Here is an 11,455-nt window from a genome sequence, read left to right as displayed (position 1 = left end):
GCCCTCTGCCCCAGCCCCCTGTCCCAGCCTCCCGCCCCCCAATTCCCACCCTGCGCCCGGGAACCCGGCGCTCCTGGGTCACGCCTTGACCACCGCAGTTTTGGAGGAAACTTCTGCTGGGACCTGGGCTGACCATCAGGTTGCACCCCCCCCCGCCCCCTTCCTGGGCTCCTAGCACCTGGAGGCCCCGGGCCGCGTGGGAATGAGTTCCCTCCTCCCAGACCCCGGGGCTTAGGTGCTTTCACCTCTGACGTCTGGAGGGGGAGAGCCAGGGCTCCTCCTCCTACTGACTCTGAAATCCGTTTTTTACGCCTGTGGGTTGTCTTTCTCAGCATAGTCGCAGCAGTAATTTGCTTTTATAATTTTAAGGAGGAGGGAGCTGGAAACACCTGTCCTTCCAGGGAAACTGGATTTCTTTTTCTCTTTTTTTTCTTTTTGCCTCGGTCTTCTCCATTCTGCGAATCTAACACTTTCAGCAGACCTGGATTCACCCAGCCTGCGTGGGGGTCCATGGCCGAGGAATAAAGCTGTTCTTCCCATCAGATAGGCAGGCTGCGGACTGCAAGCTTCCTTGACAGCGTGGGGACAGAATGGCCCTGGGTCCCCCTGGAGGAGCAGTTGTTAAGGCAGCCACGCTGCCAGGGACATGGTCTGACACCATCCCTTGCAACCTCAGGACATCTGAGCCAGCCTTGTCAAAGATGGCTTTTGTTGGCCATTGGGTATTTTTAGTTTCCTGTCCACAAAGGACAGCAGGGTTTGTCACCTCACCCAAACCGTGGCTGTGAAACTTCTAAGGGAATTTAAAAATGGACCTCGCTTGCATCGCCTGGCCGGAGGGCTGTGGTTGCAGAGGCAGGACCAGACAGACAGTGGCATTCTGGCAGCCAGGCCAGGCTCCACCCCGAGGGCTGGAGGACTGGGCGGCGTGCACAGACACTGAGGCTCAAACAATTTAAACAAAGGACCGAATGCTTTGCTTTAGACTCTGGAGATGTGTTTAGGTCGCATAAAGTTTTGCCTGGACTGAGGTGCCAGGTAATTCTCTGCCGAAATGCCCGGAACAGGGAGAAACACCAGCCTCGAGCAAGAATGCCCTTTAACTTCTCTGTACCTGTTAGCTGTCCAGTGAAACAGTAATAATACTACTACTATCACCCACGGTTTCCAACACGGCCTGGGCTTTTTTCTTTTCCTGTGTGAGAATAGGGAAGTAACTTTCTAGCCAGAGATACCAGGAAAAGATACCAGAGATACCAACTTGGGATGGGCACTTAGCCAAGAATCCCAGCTCTAGTTAAAGAATCGGAACCCAGCTGGAAAGTGGCTTCAGCCCTTGTCCGTCTGGGCCTGTGGGACCAGCGGGAGGATGCTCTCTGAGGTTCTCCGGGTCAAGATCCTCTATCCTTGCCCCTCTGCTCTCAGCCTTTGCGTCCCTTCCTGGTTCCATTTCCTTCTAAGAAATGGCATTTGTTTATTATTCTCATCTCTGTGAGCGTGCTGTCCTGATATTGTCTCCCCCGGTCCATAGAGCAAATACTACTTTCAGTACCTCCTATGGAATGTGGAAAAGAACTGTGGAGAGCTCGACTAAAAAGTCTTCCTTATTGTGAGTTACCTTTGGTCCTACAAAAACTCCGTGTCAATGATTTATTGTTATATGGGACACAAATATAGGCTTTGAAACCCATAGGAAACATTTTCTTTCTTCTCCATTTTTTTAAAAAACGGCTCTGTTGATGACAGCAGATGCGAAAGCTTTGACCGGCCGCTTTGATTTTCTTTGAAAGTCAGCTGATCGTTGCTCCCCTGAAGGATTTAAGGCAATGATAACCGATCCTTTCCCCTGGCGCTTCCGTTTTAGTCTCTCCGGATCACCCTGCAAGAGGCAGAAGGCACAGCGTGGCACAGATTGTGTTGCTAAAAATTTGGAGCCCTCTGGCAGGAGTTCTGAGTACCTGTATCTGAGATAGAAAAATTGTATTCCAAGTGACATGGATTCATTGGCAGCTGGAGAATGCCTGGGGCGTATGAGGTAGGAGAGAAAGAATGAAAGGAGACAGCTCAGTGATGGTGGTGGGGGGTGTCTCTTACTCTGAATTTGATCTGGGTGCCATTGTCTTTCATAAACTTGAGTAATTTGTACACTTGAGTGTTTGAGCTTTCATTTGGTTGGAGGGGTCAGCAGAAGTGGTCCTTGTCAGTCAGTAGGGCGGTTTTCCCTAGATCTTTGACACTCGGAGTGAACGGTCTTTGTTAAGAATGTCTTTTAGGGCAGGGCCCAGGTTTCAGGCTGTGTTCGAATCCTGATGTTTTGCACAGTGCCCAACACATAGTAGGTTCTCAATAAAAGATGTGCTGGATGAATGCATGAAGTGGCTAAACTCTAGAAGACCGGCTTCTCCGGCGTTCAGGGATGCGTGTCAAGCCTTGCCAAGCACGCCTGGTCCGTAAGTCTGGCTCTATCCGGTGTGGACGCCTCCCTGCCTTTCTGGTCTCTAAGGGAGCTGCGTGGTGCCAGGCAGAGCTGAGCGCCCCCAGGCTGCCTGCATGCCCAGCTCCGTGCACCTTTCTTTTGTGTTCCTCCCAAGGCCTGTGCCTTTGTGTGAAGGCCCCTGTTCATAGCAGCCTGCAGAGGAGAAAGCCCTTTGCCTTGTTCCCTTCCTCTCATTGCAATTTTTTTTCCCCTTTTGCAACATGTTTACTTTCACTGTCGCCTGGGATTGCTTTGGTTGAATGTATTGAAAGAAAGGCTATACTCTTTACTTAAAGACTTCTTGAGTTACCCCTTTGTAGTTTCGCTTGATGAGATTTCAAACACTTTTGCATTGCAACTTTAATCTACTTATAAACAATGTGTGCTCATTTTAGAAAACGTAGGAAGTACAGAAGAGAAACAATCCTTCCTTATTCCAGCACCCAAGGGCAACTGGTACTTTTTTCTATAGATTATGGAATATATATGTATATATTATATATAAAAAATAGTTGTGATCACATCACGCATTTTGTACCCCGTTTGATACAAATACACCATTATGGTGACTATTAAGTTTAAAGACCGAAAATTTAACCACAGCCTTTTCAATTTATAGACTTGCCCATACCTCTACCCTCCCCCCACCTCCTTTGCAAGATATCAGTCTAATCTTTTTCTTTTGCTTTTTAATTTTAAATTTAAGAATCTTACTCATAAGTTGAGTCTTGGAGTTGCAGGGGCTGTGCTTATGTTCTCTGTCTGCAACTTCCTTTGAAAAGGTCTAAATAGGAGACGGTTATGAATCCTGAAACCGCGTTAAATTAACTGACGGATGAGCCATTTCCAGTGTGGGGTGGCCCCTTGGCAGTTTAAGTGTTTGCGCCTCCATGGGGCGTGTTCACAGCTGCATTCAGATAAGACAGATGCACTAGGGCAGTTTCCTGAGACAGCTCTAGCCATTGCTGAGGACTCCTCTTTCATTGCCTCCTGAGACAGAAGTGGTGCTCAGGCCCCAGAGAAATGGGGGTTGGCGGACTTATTGGGGGCACGGGGCCAGGGAAGCCATCCTCAGCAGAGGCAGCTTCTGTTTATGTTTATCTGCTTGAAAAGTCGTGTTGTTTAGTACCAGCTCTATTAGCACAGCCATTTAGAAACAGGAAATTAAAGGCACCACCCTTTCCCTTCTTAAATCCAGCAAAAGGACAAACCTCTTAATCTGGGGAGGGTTAAGTGAAAAGCGCTCCCGAGAAAGTCCCAGCCGGCAGGCCGCTGGTCAGTTCAGATTCTGAGAATGAACCGGAAGTTGTTATGCTGACTCATTTTCTCTTTGTAGTTTTTCCCCAGTTGAATTTTTGAGACCTCACCTTTATCACAGGGGAAGCAAGAGGCAGGTCTTCCGATGAGATTATTGGATAATCTGATCTGTCCATCAGAAATTCTTGGAATTAGTAATTTGACGCATCTTAGATCAAATAGGACTCAGCAAAACTTGAGAGCAGAATTGCTCTCTCCGTCTCTCTCTTCTGCTTGGTGCCAGATATTGTTCTTGGCACTGGGGATAAAACACACACTTTCATTTCTGTCCTCAAGGAACTTACATTCTAATGGGGAAGCCAGACTCGAAACAAATGCAGAAATAAAAATGTATGGCCTGTCCGATGTGTGAAGAGAGAGAAACAAAGCAGAGAAGATGGGTGAGGCGGGTGAGAGGCGGGTGAGAGGCAGGGATTGCAATTCCATCCAGGTGATTAGGGAATGCCTCTGATCAGGTGACATTGGAGACCTGAAGGAGGCGAAGAAGCGGCCAGGTGTCCGTCCAGGAAGGATGTCCCAGGCAGGGAGCAGCACAGGCTGGGTCCCTGAGGTGGGAACATGCATGGCCCGCAGCACTGAGGGAGGGAGCAGCCACGGTTACGAGCTGGAAAGAGACTGGGCCTTGGCCTTGGCCTTGGCCTTGGGCTTGGCCTTGGCTGAGTTTGGGATGGGAAGCTCTGGTGGGGTTAGACCAGCGACACTGGCAGGAGGGGCACGGGGCAGGGCTGGAAGCTGCTTGCACTTTTTTTTTTTTTTGCAAATATATGTTTTCTCTTCCTCAAAGAGGAAGAGAGAGATAAAAACATCGATTTCGAGAGAGAATCATTGATCACCTGCTTCCTGCACACCCCACACTGGGGATTCAGCCCAACCAAAACCCAGGCATGTGCCCTTGACCGGAATCGAAACCGGGACCCTTCAGTCCGCAGGCCATCGCTCTATCCACTGAGCCAAACCGGCCAGGACAGCTGCTTGTCTTTTTGAGCTGATCACTTCATCAAGTGGTCGCCATGTAAATCCCATCCCCCCTCTGCCAACCCCGCCCCATGTTAGTCCACCCCTCTGCCCCGCTGTGAAGTAGTCACGTGCACATCGGGAGAAGAGCCTTGAGAACTTGTTCCACTGAGCTTGAGCTGGGAAATGGCATTCATCACCAAAAACCGAGGGAAGTCGCCCTGACTTATGTAGGCACCCAGTAAAAATACGGAGATGGAATGGACTGCTGATTTGGGAGCGCAAGACCTGGGTCCTGGTGTGGGGTTCCCCCGCTTCCGAACCCCGTGAATTACTGGAAGACACTCGTTTTCTTAGTTTCGTGCTCGTGAGACTTGGCCGTGTTGTCACTGATGGCGGCTCAGCACGCTGTCCTGTTGGGCAGGTGTTTCTCTTTCAGGGCACGCAGAGCTGCACCTGTGTGAGTCCTGACCCATTTCCCATCATTGTGGGAAGGCCGGGGAAAGGCACTCCCGCCAGACCCCGGGCTCCGACCCGGAAGGACCCGGTAGGCCACGGCCCCCTGCTTCTAACCGCTTTGCCCCACCTTTGCCCTGCGCAGGCCAGGCCGCTAGTAAGGCTTTTCTGCCCAGCCCCATGGGGAATCTGCACCTGTTCTCAGAGCCGGAGGGCCTGCAGTTAGTGTCTCTCTGAGGAGCTGATGAGGCTGGTAAGGGACTGGGAAGGGAGGGGAAGTTCTTTATTTAACTTGGGGCTTGAGCCTGGAAGTCCAAATGGAGGTAGACGGGGACATTCTTGGGGAAAGGCTCGCCAGGGTGGATTTTAGATGCTTTCCCGCCGCTGCCGCTAAGCTCCCTCTCCTTGCCCTTTAGAAATGTGTTGTGGTTGTTGGTTTACTTGTGCTTTTCCTTTTGGATTCAGCAGGGGGTAGGTTCTGCCTCTAAGCTGGGCCCAGGGGTGTTTGAGAGGCATTTAGAGAGTAAATACAGTAATGGGCTGCGCTGCTGAGCCCTTAGGACGAATATGTTCTGAGAAATGCGCTGAGAAATGTGTCTTCAGACGATTTCGTCCTGTGGAACCTCACAGAGTGCACTTACACAAACCCAGGCAGGATACTACCCTAGGCTGTATGGTCTAGCCCAGGGGTGGGCAAACTTTTTGACTCGAGGGCCACAATGGGTTCTTAAACTGGACCGGAGGGCCGGAACAAAAGCATGGATGGAGTGTTTGTGTGAACTAATATAAGTTCAAAGTAAACATCATTACATAAAAGGGTATTGTTTTTTTTTTTTTTTTTAGTTTTATTCATTTCAAACGGGCCGAATCCGGCCCGCGGGCTGTAGTTTGCCCACGGCTGGTCTAGCCCAAGCATGTCAAACTCAAGGCTAACACGGGTCAAAGTAAGCAAGGTGTAAGTTTACGTGGGCCACAAAAAAACCAAAAGCTTCAATTTTCATAGAAACGTAGGTTTATTTCGAAAAGTATAGTATAAAAAAAAAAAAAAAGGACAAGAGCAATGATAAAATGACTTTTTCTTCCCGACACTTGGCATCTCTTCTCTGCTACTCCCTTTCGTACTTCGGGGGAAATCTTGTTCGCAGTGATTGCTTTCAAAACTGACCCAAGGTGAATGTCAGTAATTCTGGATCTGATAGGAGACTTACTTCCTTTCATAATTGTAAATAAGTGCTCACACCGTTATATCAGCTGGGCCGCAAAAATATTTCTTGTGGGCCGTATGCAGCTGCGAGTTTGACATGCTTGGTCTCGTGCAGTGGTCGGCAAACTGCGGGTCGCGAGCCACATGCGGCTCTTTGGCCCCTTGAGTGTGGCTCTTCCACAAAATACCACGTGCGGGCGCGCACGTACAGTGCGATTGAAACTTCGTGGCCCATGTGCAGAAGTCGGTTTTCGGCCTGGGTGAGTCTATTTTGAAGAAGTATTGTTGATATTTGGCTCTGTTGGCTAATGAGTTTGCCGACCACTGGTCTAGTGTATTGCTCCTAGGCTACAAGCCTGTACACCTGTTTCTGTACTGAATACTGTGGGCAACTGCAACAAAATGGTAAGTATTTGTGTGTCCAACCGTATGTAAACATAGAAAAGGTGCAGAAAAAATAAGGTTATAAAAGAGAAAAATGGCACCTGTATAGGGCACCTACCATGAATGGAGCTTGTAGGACTGGCAGTTGCTCCGGCCGAGTCAGTGAGTGAGTGAGGAGTGACTGTGAAGAGCCTAAGGCATTCTTGTGCACTACTGCAGACTCCATAGTGTACAGATTTCAGGCCACACCGAATTTATAAAACAACACGAAATTAAAGCAAGCAAGAAAATGATGCAATCCAGAGACACAGTAAAAACGAGATATATGAAGCTGCTGCTGGTGTAACACGGCATGCTGTTTTATAACAAAACTTTTTTGTTTTATAAGTTGAAAGAGCACACGCTAGAATAATAATAATAATAATAATAAAGTATAATAAATACATAAACCAGTAACATAGTGGTTTAATATCAAGTATTTATCGTACATCATTGCATGTGCTGTACTTTTATATACAGATGGGTGTAAGGCATTGCGCTACAGTGTTACAATACTGTCATGTCACTGGGCTGTAGGAATTTTTCAGCTCCATTATAATCTTACTAGAGGCCTGATGCATGCAATTCGTGCAAGAGTAGGCCTTCCTTCCCCTGGCCTTCCCTCCAGCCGCCGGCAGGCACCGGGCCCCAGGCTTCCTTCACAGCCCTGGCTTTGTCCGGAAGGTTGTCTGGAAGGACGTCTGGTCTAATTAGCATATTATGCTTTTATTATTATAGATGGGACCACAGTGGTGTAAGTGGTCCATCCTTGAGTGTAAGTGGTTCTCAGACACCTCTTTGCTCCTGTCCCCACCTCACCGATACGCACAGAGCCAGGCTGGCCTCTCACATCCAAACTGCTGCTTGTGTGGTTGATCCCACTCTGCCCCACAGACCTCTGTGCTCCTGGTCTGTTTGGAGTCAGTCAGGACTCAGGGCAGAAACTGGGACGCAGTCTAGGCATTTAAAGCAGGAAAGTATTTCATGCAGAGACTCTGGTGCTTATAGAATTGATGGGAGGGTCTGGAGGCCCAGGGATCTCGCTGGGCCTTCAGGAATGAGTCGCAGTTAATCGTAGTCTATGTAATAATCTAGAAACACATGTATTGGCATGGCTGCTCAAAACTGGCCCACCAGGGGTTCCGCTACCCCCGAGACGGTCCCCTGGGACGTCCCAGTTCAAGAACAAATTGATGACACATCAGGAATCCTGATTTCAGAACTGGGACATTTACCCACTGCAGCTGCCTGTCAATACCCAGAAAACAGGAGAGCGGACCCTGTGATGCTGTAGCCAAAAACCCTTATGTCCCCATCACTAACTTTGCCAGCAGCAAACAACCCCGGAGGCAGGGAGCTGGCCTCTCACTCATGCTTTCTGAATCTTGAGTGAGTGCTTCTGTTTTGGGGGAACCATATTCACATCCAAAAACCTGGCTGCAAGGCAGCCTGGGAAATATGGCTTTTACCTGACCCACCTCCGCGGTGTGGGAAGGCCTTACCGTACAGGAGGGGGTGGATGGGTGATGAAACATCTGCAGTGCTCACCACACCCTGTTGGTGAAACACATTCGAGCCGTCATCCTCAGCATACTTTGTTTCTAGATAATCTGTGCATATTGCTACCAGTAACTCCGTGTCTAGGATAAGGGTACTGTATTTCTAACTTTCTAACAGCAAGTGATTGTAAATCCACACATTTATTCTCGTCTGCGTGGTTCTGTTGGCTGACTCCGTGTCAGCTCTGAAGCTATCGTCCTTCTTACCTTGCAGTTCTTGTGTGCGTGTGAGTATTATCGCCCAGCCGTGGTTTCCTGGCTGGGATCTCCTTAAATCCCCATTCCGTTTTGTGAGGATTACTTTAGGTGGAAGTAGATAATATAGCCTGTAAGCCTGTGTATGATTCAGTGGTAAATGGTGAGCCATTGAAATGTGCTCAGAGCAGTGGGATTATTGAGGCGGCCACCAGAGTCCCTGTAAGTGTGGCTTTCCAACTCCCTTTTCAAAAGTTTCGTAAATGGCTTGTAACTTGATATGGTGGGTTAGGTGGGCGTGTTTATATCCATTTGTATTTAACATTAATTCCTTTTTAAAAAAATATTTTTATTGATGTCAGAGAGGAAGGGAGAGGGAGAGAGAGATAGAAACATCAATGAGAGAGAGAGAGAATCATTGATCAGCTGCCTCCTGCATGTCCCCACTGGGGATCGAGCCTGCAACCCGGGCATGTGCCCTTGACCGGAATCGAACCTGGGACCCTTCAGTCCACAGGTCGACGCTCTATCCGCTGTGCCAAACCAGGTAGGGCAACATTACTTCCTTTTTAAAAAATATATGTTTATTGATTTCAGAGAGAAAGGGAGAGGGAGAGAGAGAGATAGAAACGTCAATGATGAGAGAGAATCATTGATCAGCTGCCTCCTGGACAACCCCCAATGGGGATTGAGCTCGCAACCCAGGCAGGAATCGAACTGTGAGCATAGGTCAACGCTCAACCACTGGCTGGGCTTACTTCCTGTTTTTAATATGAGTTTGTTTTTGTTTTTTTACAATAAGTACAATGGAAGGCCTGGTGTCTTCTTCCTAGGCGCCTTGGTGGCGGGGAGCATGTCCACTGGACTTTGGAACCCCAGGTCTGGACTTGTGAAAGGAATTGGAGATTGTCAGACCCATCATAGTCAACTGTGAACCAAAGTCCGGTGTTCACCGGGGCTAGTCCTAGCACTGGGGAGTCCGAGTTGGCTTTAGATAAATAGTATGGGGAGGACCGAGTTCAGTTCTAACTCGGGTGCCTGTGGATAGAGATACGGAGACCCCATAATATAAGTGTGTAAGTCCTTATCAAGCTCTGGCTGGAGTGATCATCCTAAAAGCCCTGGGAAAGAAAAAGACACACCACTAAGGCAACTCGAGTGAAATAGGCGGGTGGCTGGGCTTCTGCTAGATGCTGTTCACTTCAAAGACTCCCGAAGAAGGACAGCACAAAGGCCCCTCTAAGGCAGGCTGTAATGTGACACTTCGCCCTTCTTCATGGTTGACGCATTTTAACTTTAATACCATCGTATACGTGGCCACTCGCCATAGTGAGACGAGCCCAGAATCTGCAGGCCAGAGACCTGCTTTCTGCCCCCCATGTCCATCCAACATCGCTCAAGATATTTCCGGTGAATGCTTCCTACGAGGTAGGCTGTGTTGTAGGTGCTAAAGACACAGCGGGGACCAGAAGAGACACACATCTGTGTCCTCATGGTACATGCGACTGGGGGAGACGCAGTAAACAAATGCATGTTTAACAGACAGAGATGCCGGATGGTGACACGTGCTTCGGAGAAAAAGCCAAGCAAGAAGAAGGCTGTGCGAGGCAAGCAGCGAGGGCGGCATTTTTAAACAGGGTGGTGAGGGAGGCTCCCTGTGGCGGTGGCTTTAACGATCCAGGGGATGAGGCTGTGTAGGGGATGAGCTGGTGAACTAGTACAGGTATTGCTTCCTGAAGGTTGGCATGGGTCAGGTGTTTAGTGTATATTATTCCTCACGGGCATCTTATAACGCACACCCTGTTCTTATCACCGTTTTACGCGGGAGACACTGAGGCATAGGAAATGTCACTTGTCTGAAGCCCCACGGGAGAGGAATTGATGAAACTGGAATTAAGCCGTGGGTCGGACTGAAGGCCTGTTGCTCTGGATGTCTGGGGGGGGGGGGGGGGGAGCTGTCCATTGGGGGTTACCCCACACCCACATTGGGAAATGTGTGGGGATGCTCTTGACCCCCTCAAGGATTGAAGGCATCAGTTCAGTGGGCAGGGCCCTGGATGCTAGATATCCTACAAAAGGTGGGATCTTTCTGCTCGTCCAGGAATCATCCGCCCAAGTGCCAACATATTCCTCCCTGAGAAATAACCTGCCGACTCCACGCTCCGGCTGCTTCTGGCACGGCCCCTGCTGACACCCCATGACTCGGCCAACTGCCTGGCACAGTGTAGGGTCTTAATAATTGATCGACTGGTGACTGAGTGAAAGTCACAGACTCAGAGATTTGGTCCCTTCATTTGCCAGGTGACATGGTGGTGAAGACTGAAGGAGAAAAATGAGAAAATCGGTGCGAAAACGCATTGGAGAAGAGGTGCAGAAACAGCACACGTACTGTTCTTACAACAAATGCACCATGGAGCCTCCTTCTCAGATTTTAATCTTCGTGTTTGCCAAGTGCTGTTGTATTTTATCCTATTGGAAACCCGGCAACTGCTCGTCCTTCTCATGTGTGTGCCCCACGCGGTCAGGGTTACGAGGAGTCGCTTCTGGACGCCTGTGAATGCCTTCTTTCTGAGGGTACCACCCTCTGCTGAGCTGGCGCGCCTCCCGGCCCAGGCCTGGGCTGCGCTCTGCCTCGTGCAGCGTTTTGCAAAAGCCGAGTTCATTTGGTGAGAAGTCAGCTTTGTGGTTTCATGCCGAATGCAAAGGCCATAGCTCCTCCGCCCCCAATTATACACGTAATTACCCCTCAGGTTCCCATTAGCTTGAAAAAGTGACACTTGAAAAATAAAACAACATGGGGCGCCCGTCAATGCCATTTCCGAAGCTGAGCTCCAAGGAGGAGGAAAAGTTGGATATGGGTGGGTGGGTGGG

General features: G+C 49.3%; 1 protein-coding gene across 1 annotated transcript in view; it reads left to right on the top strand.

The window, feature by feature from the left end:
• CHST11 (carbohydrate (chondroitin 4) sulfotransferase 11) overlaps positions 1-11,455 on the top strand; it is a 234,912-nt gene that overhangs the window by 871 nt on the left and 222,586 nt on the right. The window lies entirely within an intron of this gene.

The sequence above is a fragment of the Myotis davidii genome, unplaced genomic scaffold (assembly GCF_000327345.1).
Source record: "Myotis davidii unplaced genomic scaffold, ASM32734v1 scaffold120, whole genome shotgun sequence".
Taxonomy (NCBI): Eukaryota; Metazoa; Chordata; class Mammalia; order Chiroptera; family Vespertilionidae; genus Myotis; species Myotis davidii.
This window is presented reverse-complemented; position numbering and strand designations above follow the sequence as displayed.